General features: G+C 35.4%; 1 protein-coding gene across 1 annotated transcript in view; it reads left to right on the forward strand.

Annotated features, from left to right (window-relative positions):
• Positions 1–6,499: 6,499 nt before the first annotated feature.
• Positions 6,500–12,289, forward strand: part of LOC145690682 (ATP-dependent DNA helicase DDX11) — a 117,420-nt gene continuing 111,630 nt past the window's right edge. Inside the window, exon 1 of the mRNA XM_081765822.1 lies at positions 6,500–6,641. The gene's annotated coding sequence lies outside the window, so the exon portion shown is untranslated. The remainder of the gene's footprint in view (positions 6,642–12,289) is intronic.

Below are 12,289 nucleotides of genomic sequence, written 5' to 3' on the forward strand. Positions count from 1 at the left end.
GGTAAGGGTGAGGAAATTATTTAACAGTGAGCTAAGAACATTCCCATAATGTCCCAGATGACCCGGATGTAATATAAAAATTTCCTCAGACATCCCTATTTATCCTAGGATCATGATTTGTACATTATTCTCTTCAGAATAAAACAAATTTTCAAACGGTACCCTTCAAAAGTTTCCATCATGTATCTGGGGCGGGTAAGCCATGAAAAAAGGAATTTTCTGTTAAAAATATCTTTTTCAATTTTTTTATTTTTATTTTTTTAATTTTATTTATTTATTTAACCTCTGTGGACCCCTTCGCCTGTTTTAAGGCAGAGATCTGAAACAAATTTGAAAAATACTGAGGGGTGCACTGAGTAAATGTGCAAAATTTCAGTCTTGTAGGTGCAAAAGTATTCTAAGCCTACGAAAAATAATATTCCCCAAATACCCCAGATTCCCGTATAAAACAGGATCTCAGGTAACAGTTTCCTGAGACATCCCTATTTATCCTAGGAGCATAGTACGTACATCATTTTCTTCAGAATAGAACAGCCTTTCAAACGGTACCATTCATATGCCTCCATCTAACGCGGGAAAATCACGAAAAAAGCTATTTTTGTTAAAAATATCCTTTTTAAAAACATGTTTGCCCCTCTTGACCCCGCTGTTTCCACGCAGAGATCTGAAAATTATTAAGGGATGCACTGAACGAGTGTGCAAAATTTCAGTCTTCTGAATGCAAAATGTAACCTGCCAAAAAATAATAATAATATGCTTAACAAAAAATATCTTGAAATTTATGACATCATCACACACTATGCCTCAACGCAGAAAGGCGTGAAAGCATATGTAACATGTTCTAAAATGCCTCTAGTCTTGAAGAAAACGAAGTAAAAAGCCTTATTGGTACTTTTTTAATCGAATAATGAAGATTCTACCTTATCACCTAAAAATAGGTGATATCATTTAAAAAGCTAAGAATTAAGGAAAAAGTACAACAACGTTTATCAAAATGACACTTTGTTCACAAAAGTTACTGATATTTGGCAGGGGCCTATTTTTAAAATCTCAGAACTAGCTTGCGGCATGAAATACATAAATTTCGCCTAAAATTATAAAATTAACAAAAATTTTTTGGGGGGAGGGAGGGGATAGGACCCCTCTAAATATGCCCTATTATCTGGGAACAAACAAACACAGACACGCACAAAAAAAGAATTTTCGTCTTAAATGTCGATGGTGATTTCCCCGTAGAAATAGTTAACGATTTTAAAACCCAAACCCAGTGTTACAAAAAGAAAAAAAAGCAGGATTGCTCCCTTACCTGTTCAAAACGGGATTTTTCCCTAATCATCGTCTGCATGACACTTGTTTTCATACTATACTGTACATTTGAGTCTCATTGTATTATGATTATTAACTTCCATAATCGAAATAACAGAACAGAAACGGGATTTTACTTATTTTCACTTTAAATTAATTTATTTTGGAATTTGATTTAAATCAACGATTTTTATTTAGAAAATCAAGTGATTTAAATCTTGATTTAAATCGCGATTTAAATCAGACTGATTTAAATCAATCCACCCTGGTCATAGCCGAATAAATTCAAAGGACCATGGGAGGACAAAATAAATACCACCATTACTTATGAAAAGATGTCCAAAATGAAATTATTCAAATTCTTAGTGAACAAATAAAAAGTACAATACTGTCTTTGTTGAGAGCAGCAAAATATTATAGTATAATACTGAACTGCACGCCAGATGTTTCTAAAACAGAGCAAATTACAATAATTGTTCGGTTTGTACAAATTGTATACAGTAATGGAAAATGCCTTGTAAAAAATTAGCGAACACTTCCTTGGTTTCGTACCGGTAATAGACACCATTGGTCTAGGACTGACAGAAGTAATAATTAAACAGCCAAAGGAAATGGACATTCCTATCGAAGACATAAGGGGCCAAGGATATGACAATGGTTCCAATCTGAACGGCAAACATTCAGATATTCAGAAGAGAATTTTAGAAATAAATTCCCGAGCCTTCTATGTTCCTTGCAGTAGCCGTTCACTAAACCTTGTTAACGATACAGCCACAGCATCTCAGTACGCCGTTTTATTATTATTATTATTATTATTATTATTATTATTATTATTATTATTATTATTATTATTATTATTATTATTATTATTATTATTATTATTATTATATATAGTTGAAAAAAGTTTATGACTTTTTTTTCTGCGTCAGTTCAACGTTGCACCATACTAAAAGAACGTAGACTACTATTAGCAGTCTCACTTTAAAACCATTAAGCACCACAAGATGGGAGAGTCGAATTGATGTTCTAACTCCACATAGATATCAAATAGAAATTTATGATGCCTTACTTCAAATAAGTAACGATAATAGAAAAGATAGAATGGTCACCCATGATGCTCTGTGTATAGCAAACCAGCTGCGTGACTTTACTTTAGTTTGCTCATTCGTTATCTGATATGAATTTTTACTCCACATAAACATAGTATAATAAGTAAAAGTATCCAAAGCATTGATAATCATACGTTGGATGCAGTCAGATTACTTGAAAATATATCTTGGCTAAAACATTGGACTACGCGAATGTGATAAAGGAATTTACTTGTATCAAAGCAGAAAAATTTCTTCCAATTAAGGTATATTAAATTTATGTATCTCTATTGTGTTTTAGTACATTATAAGCCTTAGGCTAATCACTTAGTTTTGCCGTAACATCTGATTCACTATTTTATCTTCATGCTCCATATTCTATTGCAAACAAATTTTGATGTAAAATAAGCTTAAAAATTAAAATTTTTAGTTGTAAATTAAGCATTTTTTTTAAAAATATTTCTGTATGCGATATTGTATATCACAGATATACAGCGAAATCGAGCATACTGAATATTGTCAAGTATGGAGTCATTTAAATATTACGTAAGCATTAGATAGAGATAGTTCAATCTTTTTTGTTTATTTTTCCATTTCATACATGTTTTTAAATGGGGCATCTTACTTTTTCGTGACAGTTGAATGTCTTCTATCAAAATAAGGTTTGCGGATTAAAGGGGCGGCATGTGAAAGTACTGCCCAGGGCGGCAAAATTGCTAGCGCCATTCCTGTTCTTGCCCCAGGCGACAACTAGCCTACCGTGTGTTTCAGATGTAAAGCATCACCAGTAACAGCCAATGGTGCGCGATATTACGCACGGTGTTGTCGGATTGCGGATTCCCCTTTCCCTTCTCGCTTTTCCTCCAGTTGAGATTATGACGAATACATTGGCAACATTATTCACAATGTAAATATACTATTCCAGTAAACTCAAGAATTTTGACTGTGCATCCTAGAAGTATATATAGCAACTAAATTATTTACCTGTTAACTTTTCCAGTGGAAATGCTAAACACTTGTCATCAACACTACTTTCACTATCGTCTATGTCAGTTAATATTTCGTCATTGTCTGTATCTGAATCTTGTAAATTTATTATTATGGGTTCCAAAAATTGTAAGTACAAAAAAATAATTCGTCGAGTTTGACGTCGTAGCACTTAAAAAAAAAAACTGAACTCCACAGTTGTACTCAGTTTGCTAATTATGGAGAACAAACGAACTACCACGAAAGAAAGCAACCCAGACACAGATGAATTCTGTTTATGCTAGAAGAGAAGTTACGTTCCTACACAACTAGTCCCTTTGTTTCCTTATCAGTTTTCATAACAAATAACACTCTAGGGCTTGGTGTAGGTGTCGCAAAAGCAATCCGTCTGATTCCTAAGCAACTCGATATGCTCGAGTTTGTTTAGGCTTACGATAATTTATGACACCATTCAGACGCCTGATGCTTCTGAATCCTTTCCATAGAGGAGGAAAGAGGGAATAAAAGTCGCACATAATAAGGTAGTGAAACGTGAAAGAAAATAAAGAGAAAAGAAACAAAAAATACTGCGTTTTTTCTGTCGAATAAGAAATAGTCTATCTTGAAGTTAATTTCAAAACAATATTACGAACGTCCATACATTTATTTTTATGATGTTAGGTATATATATATGAAGCAGGTTGTAAAGATGTGTAGCCACGGGGAAAAAGGGATACCTGTCTTTCTGAGGTTCGTCTAGTATATATTTAATAAACTTATTTAATAGTTAATGCAAATAAGGGACGTTTATAATAAAATATGATTTTTTTAAAAAAAAATCGAACATCATCAATACGGTTTCTATATCTAATTAAAACAACTAAAATTATTCATATGTTTTATACTCTCATTTCCCTAACCAGGCGCACTGTGAACTCTCTACTATATTATTGGATAATAATATCTGAGTTGATATTTTTTTGAGTTTTTTCCCTTTCCTATTTTAACACACTTAAACAGAAAGTCATATAAACAGACTGTTATAGACAGCATTTGTTTTGTTATGAATAGCTTATTGATTTATCTCTTACAATCCGGTTTTCAACTTCAGTACTGTCAAGATTCGTCTTTTGATGAGGTAGTATCGTGAAAATATAATATGTGTATAGTATGTATTGTGAGTTAAAATGCTTTCATATTCTGAAAGAAGTAATTTGTTCTTCTTTTAATGTGAGGAAAGCCTTCCTTCCCCTGAAAGTAATGTTCCTCTAGAACAACATGCTGGTTACACCCCTGATTATCCTGTAATAAAAGTTGAGTACTATTTCCAAATCGAAACAAAATCTACAGGAAATTAGACGCGGGACTCGCTTCACTAATTGTTTTATATGGAAACCTTTAAAAGCGTGTATCATTACAACCAGTTGACATAAAAAGATGTAGTTTTCACGTATGTGTTCGTAATTCTTCTTTCTACTTCCTAAAGTGAGCAGTTAACGTGTTAATACAATATGTCCAAGTAGCGCCTCTGGTATTGTCAAGATTCGCAGTAGCGCGAGAAGTCAGCATGCAGAACTGCTTGTCGCGAATTCTCAACACTGCTCAAAGCCAATTGGACGCCGCGTGTAGCCACTCAAGGTCATGCCGCTTGTCATCTGAAACACACCATAGTTGCTTTGCTGGTTAGGAGTGGAGCGATGGTTTAAACAGCTGGCTCAGTTCCAGCTCTGAGCCGTTCGTCCTGTAAAGATTAAGGAGAAAATACAAAGAAATGACATCTTAAGTTTTACGTTCCACGGTTATGCCGGCTAGGCTAAAGGAGACGGTGATGAGAGTACGAAAGTAGGTTAGGGTTGCCAACTCTGAAAAATAAAAAACCGGCACCCCCTCAAAATTTCATATGATATAGTCTAAGTGTGAAGTATCTATGTTCGTACCCATCAATGGGAAGGAAATGTACTGTCGTGAATAAAAGTGCATTAGTACCTGTGTTCTGCACACCCTTAGAACATTCACTAAATCTTAATAGATACATTGTGCTAAAAATGAGAAACTGAAGTTCGTATTGATCATTTTATTGTATTTATCAGTAACTGCCACTTCTTTAAAATCATCGGAACAGATGAACGAAAGTATATTAATCTTTATGTGACACTTTTGGGTTTGGAAAATGAAGTTTATTCTTTAAACGCATACTTCCACTACAGGAAATTGCTTTAAGAAATCCTTTTTCATCATCAATAAATGTATAAAATTTCTTACAAGTAAATTTAATTTTTTTTCTGATACAGTACCTGTCATCTTTTTAAAATAATCTAAACAGATAAACAAAATATATTAATCGTTGATAGATGGTGAAAGGTGACAGTTTTGAATTTACAGAATGAAAGTTATTTTTTCAATCTATACTTCAAACTAGATACAATTGCTTCGAATTAGATACAAACTTAAAAAACTGGTCATAAAGAGGCTGGCAAGAAGTTTGTACCGGTCACCGGCTTTAATTAAAATGACAGCAATATTTCCGGCCAGGCCGGTGAAAAACTGGCTAGTTTGCAACCCTAAAGTAGGTGTATTCGGGTGTAACCCACATCAAGAACCTCTAATAATGAGAGGAAATAAACTGAACGGAAATATGCTATCTCTGCGGTCTAGTGGTGAGCTCTTTCCCTCTGATGCAAGTGGTACCATGTTCGATTATCGTTGGGAGAGCACAAAAGTTTAAGCTCATCATTATTCACTTTTAGTAATCATCCGCCTCCTTTTCCCAAAAGGGCCTATGGACAGCAGCGTCATTTCAGATTTTGCTTGGGGGAGCAAAACACCTTGTTATAAGTAAACTTTCGCGTTTTTCACTGATTTACTACTATTCTATTGATGAAATTATATAAATCTCACTCAGATGGGGCAATTGCCCCCCGCCCCCCTAAATGACGCCCCTGCCTATGGAACGGAAAACTAGAAATATCATTTCACCAACGAAATATAAAAATAAATCCATCTCGGCTATTAAATGAATCATTTAGTTTGATGTAATTTACTAATAAACTTTACAAACAAAGATGATAAATTTTCATATTGTATTTAGTAAAAAAATAATTGATTTTTTTAAAATATCGTTGATGAATCAAGTTCGCGGCTGTTTCTATGGAAATAGTTGCAAAAGCACTTCTTAACAGAGTCAAGAATGCGAAATGACTAGCGTAGAAAACATTCAAAATATTCTGTGGTGATGCTGACGCGGGAAGTTGTGTTATGGAAGGCTTAGCTGCAAAGTGTGAGGTGAGTTCAGTAGATTTTCAGCTTCCAAATTTTGAAATAGTATAAATTACATACTCTGTTATTGACGAGATTATATTATTAAGGAAAAATGCAGTGTATTAATATATTACTATATTTTGCTGTGCATTGCGTTGTCATGTTTTCAGTACTTTTATGTGTAAACACAATTTGTCAAAAATGCTACTATTGTAATGCCTCCTCTAAAGTTACTATCATTTGCTTAATACAGTGTCGCATGCTTCAGAGTAATAATAATGTTGGAGAAGCGTACAGTTCTACAATTTAATTGTGTCAGTATGTCTTCATTGATAGAAATGTTCAAAATAGAATGTTACAGTTTAGAATATTAGCTGTCAATGAAATATCTTATGAATTATAATACACCCTCCTACACTTACCGCTTAAGCAGAATTACATAACTATTGTTCAATATTCATATAAGAGGCGTTGTCACAACTGTAAAAAGTGTCAAGTCACTTGTCCTTCTTCATATTCTGGAAGTGTCTAGGTGATAGCAATACACACTTGCACTAGGGAAGGCTCTAGAACACAGGTCCCCTTATATATTGGTTCCTTTCTGTACCAAACCTTAATATTTAATTCACATAGTATTGCCGTGCGAGCGATAGCGAGGGAAGGCGGGTTATAGCCCCGCAGGGCACATTATTATCTGCCGTGATCACAGCTAAATAGGATAGAGGGACCTGTGTTTTAGAACCTTGCCCTTGCACTATGCAAAGATTGATGTTGGAATAGAAACTGTTACAAATATGGTGAAAGGTGTCATATATATCCGGAAAGTAGCAAAAAGTTAATCAGTTATTTTAATGTAAAATGTACAAAAAATGTAAATTAAAAGTAATTTGCATCACGAATATCATCGAGTTCGTTGGTATCTTTGCGGATACCACAAAAATGCTTGTGGCATTACTTAAATGGTGAAGGTAGAAGAGGATGAAGTGGGGAGGCTCAGAAAATTTAAAGGTGGAGTAGCTAAATTCTTCATAATAGAAATAATAATACCAAAGAAACTTTGGTGAAATTGGTAAAATAAACATACCGGCCATGTAAGCGTTATTAACATGTATACCTCTACTTAAAAAGCAGTGCACATTAATAAGACAGTCCTAACACCTTACGTACATTTTCTCTAAGATACTTAAGGAGCTCTGTCGTGGCTGTATATAAGTAGCTACCTTCATGCGCCTTTCGAGACCTGAGTTCGATTTCAGATGGGAGCTAATGTGGTTCCAATCCATCGTTAAGCTCTAAGCCCTCCTCGTATATATAGCCTTGGAGCTGAAAGGACTGTTAAGCTTCAAACCAATCAATCCAAGAAATTTTAAGTATCAGCGACTTCAAGTAGTTCTGTTTTCGGTGCTTTAACCATCCTTGCTGTCCTACTTGCGGTTACTGTGGCTTCCATACTTACAGTTGGGTTGTGAAATATTAGACTGTTTTCTTTAGACAGCCGCAAATTTTTAAAATATTAATTTACAAGAGGAATGTATACGTAATGAAAATATACGCGGATCTTACCTAATAGATCCTAAATAATAACGAACGTAATTCAATTGTATGCTTGTAACTATGTAATAGTACATAATGAGGCCTCGATTAACTAAATTCGTATGTCGATGCAATGTGTTAAGTCATGATCCTTAACAAACTCCACTATCCTCACTTACATGCCTCCCATCGTCGCTGACGCGCCTGCTTCATACGGATGCACCCAGGATTGCAACACAGGCCCATCGACTTTACCGTAGCTTTATGTGGATTAAATACTACCGGTGCTTTTTAGTGCCATCTAGCTTACGTTGATTGGTGTCTTTTGCACTGTCGTTTTATTGCATATCTCCAAATGATACGAAGTCACCCTTAGCGGTTAAGCTTTCTTAAAATGAATCTGCACCCAAGAATGCAACTCCTCCCACAAGAAATAATCCATAATATACTAGGAGTGCATTTCCTGATGAAAAAGCTACTAAAATCATGAATTCATGTGTGGTTGCTTAAACTAGGATAGTATCCATATTGAGTACCTAAAGATTAAAGGACATATCTTAGCTCACTGACACAAGCTTTCTCGAAATTAAAATGCGTTCAGACAGTTTTTTCTGTCTTTTTTTAAAAATGATTTTACAGAAAAGTTGACACAATGTAGGCCTAGATTATATTCCATAATCATTTAGGACTAAAACAGTCGTACAAAGTCATGTCATGCACTAATCAACAATCAAAATACGAGGATGGATCCAAAAAAAAATAGGTTATAAACCTGAGGGAAAGGTGTGTATTAACAAGAGAGAAAATACAAACGGGGTAAAAAGCGGCATAGGTACGTGCCGATCACTTATCCATAGAATCACTAAATAGATTCAGGTATTTATCAACGCAAGACCAACTTTTATAACCCGACTTCGTAGAAGTTACTTTCTGTCCATTCAGCCAGTTATCAGAAGCTGTTTCCACGTCACAATCTGAAGCGAACCTTGTTCCAGACAGATATTCCTTCAATACCGGAAAAAGGAGATAGAAATTGGGAGCCAAATCTGGGCTGTTGGAGGTGGTGTGAGGGTGGCTTCACATTTATCACTCGAACTATTGCATCAGTGCTTGTGTTTGGCGAGCAATATATGGAGCCTAGCATTGTGATGCAGGAGGATCACATTTTCATTGAACACATTAGGGCGTTTTCATTGGATAGATTCATGTAACCTGGACAACGTTGCACAATAACGATCGGGAGTTACGAAATGGCCACTCTCCAGATACTCGATCAGGATCATACCTCCTCCACCCTCCTAGCGGACTGTCATCATCGGGGAGGGGATGGAGCTAAGAGGACGGCTTCATATTTTCATGCATGCATCACCCTTCATCCGCATCTTCTCGGATGTCCTCTCAGCTGCAGGGTTTGCCCAAGTGGGCCCAGCCCGAAAAAACCCACCGGGTTTTTTCGGGTTGGACCCACCTGAAAAAACCCATCTTAAAACCCACCTGGGTTTTTGACTTTTTTGTTAGTGTATTATTGGTACAACTAAGGTGATCGCATTGAAAGTTATTTTTATCAGATTTTAAACTTTCTTTGGGCGAATTATATGCTTTCATGTTAAGATAGACAATATTCAACATAAGACCTTTATAAAGCTCTAAATGCACTGAATGAATGAATAAATAAATAAAACCCTCACCTTAACTTGAGATAATTGTAGAACAAATTAATGTGTGGATTATGCTTATAGCCTGTTTGAAGTAAAGTAAGCGATTGTATATTTTAGAAAATACTTTCCATGAATAGTATGTTTCCTGACTTGACACCCCGAGGGACGTTATCCCTCATACGTTGACGGGTTTAAGGTCATAGGTGCCGGTACTAACAGTAAATATGTAAATACATTAGTAAAACTATTAGTATTGTTTCTTACCTTTGATGGTAACAAAAGTATTCAGTAAAATTTGGTTTTCCAACAACAACAGTTAAGTTCAGTCATTTGTTGCTAGCCTTCAAATAAGCATTCTGTGGAATCAACACTAGCAATAACGTAAAAATTCTTGTCAAAATTAAGAAGCTTAATGCTCGGAGCTCCGAAGACTACGTAACGCTTACTATTTTAAGTGCTGCAGTCAAACTTCAGTATTAATGGAAGTTTCGATGTACAGTAAAGCAAGCTGCATTTTGAGGGAAAACCCGTCGTGAAAAAAGTGTTCGCGAAATTCCCGCAATTGAACCCACAAAGCATCGAAAGTGAATACTTCAACAATAAAACTATTTATTTTACGCTGGAGGATATTTCATTTCATTTTAGACATTTTGAAACATTTACTTTATAAAATATGAATTATAGGCCTATCTTTGTTAATTGTTTTAAATTAATTTTCGGAAAAGAACGGTCTTGCAACAAGTGCTCGGGTAATTTCCGTAATTGAATGCACAAAGCATCGAAAGTGAACTTCAACAATAAGACCAATTATTTTACGTTGAAAAATATTTAAGACTTTTTGATGAATTATGTCTTTGTTTTAAATTAGTATAGCTATTTGGTATTCATATTTGGCGAACGTCACTGAGGCTCCTAGGATGACTCGATCTACATTTGTTCGTTTGTCTGCCTTTACCACACAGTGTTCAACTTTCGGTCTTTTACATTTTCAGGATACAAACCAGAGACACTAAATTTTCTGTTTAGATTTTGGAAGCATACCAACGTAAAATTACAAAATGGCGCGTTTTAAAAAAAAATAGCTGATATCCACTGGCGAAAATCCCGGGAGGATGATGGGGACATATCTCTTACAATCTTGAAACTGTCCCCCTCAATAATCCGATTGGAAATGTGTCTTTTAGGAAGAAATGTGATGATTTGTGTCCAACTGTCACAAAGGAAAGTGAGATGAAATTAATACCTCCCAGAATAAGCCTCAAATCTGACCGTCTCCCAATGTTGAAGACAACTCTGCTCCCTTACCCATGTTGTCCCTGAGTCCCACACAGGGGACATAAAATATGACGATATTATTATTACTTGACAACTTTAAAAGCAGACTGGCAACATTGAAAACTGTTTACAGGGAATGATCATATTTGGATCATCCCTTGTAAACAGTTTTCAATGTTGCCAGTCGGATTTTAAAGTTATAAAGCAATAATAATGTCGTCATATTTTATGTCCCCTGTGGAGGACGCCGGGACCGACATAGGTAATCCTCCCCAGCATTGTATTTCTCCTTCATAAATATTTTCTACATCGCATATATATATATATATATATATATATATATATATATATATATATATATATATAATATACCGTCTTACCCGTCCCCCCAATGTTGAAGACAAATTTGCGCCGCTGCTGATATCCACGCTACAAAGCACAATTTTAGGTCTTTCAAATTGAAATTTTCAAAGTAGAAGCACGAGAAACTAAATTAACTGTATATATTTTGGCGGCGTAAAATTTCAAAATGGCGGCCATTTTTCAAAATAGCGGGTATCCATGCTACAAGGTGCAATTTTCGGACTTTTTAAGTTGATATTTTGAGGGTAGAAGCACAAGACCTTCTCGAGTTGCTGTATAGATTTTTTCGGTGATCCAATATAAAATTTCAAAATGGCGGCAGTTTTCAAAACAGCAGTGAATAGAAAGTTGTTGCAAGTTGTGACAATGACACTCATAAAATGTAAATCTTATTTTAACATTTTTACCCCAAAGAGATTGAAATATTTCGAAAAAACCCAATTAAACCCGAAAAAACCCGAAAATACCCGAAAAAACCCACATGGGCCCAGGTGGGTTGGGTTATTTCAAAAATACCCGGGTTTTTTCAAACCCTGCTCAGCTGCCAATACCGTTACCGGACTTGTAGGTGGGAGTCTTGGGAAGTGGATGGTCCATTCACGTCTTCCTCACTCTGGAGTGGACATGCACCTATCACGGCTTGCTGTTGTATATGTCCAGTGTATGTGTTGTCTGGTGTTCAAGTCTTTGAAAACATTTAAAAAATGACACTATAGAAAAATAAAATAATAAAAGTGCAAAATCAAACTGCACATTTTGTTCTCTTGTGGGCTGGTGAGGGTCTATCATTTTACTTTGATAGGTTCTTTCTTTTCGTTCCAATTCTTTTTCCGGGGCCACGCG

This window comes from Thermobia domestica, chromosome 7, assembly GCF_964235325.1.
Source record: "Thermobia domestica chromosome 7, izTheDome1.hap1.1, whole genome shotgun sequence".
Lineage (NCBI taxonomy): Eukaryota > Metazoa > Arthropoda > Insecta > Zygentoma > Lepismatidae > Thermobia > Thermobia domestica.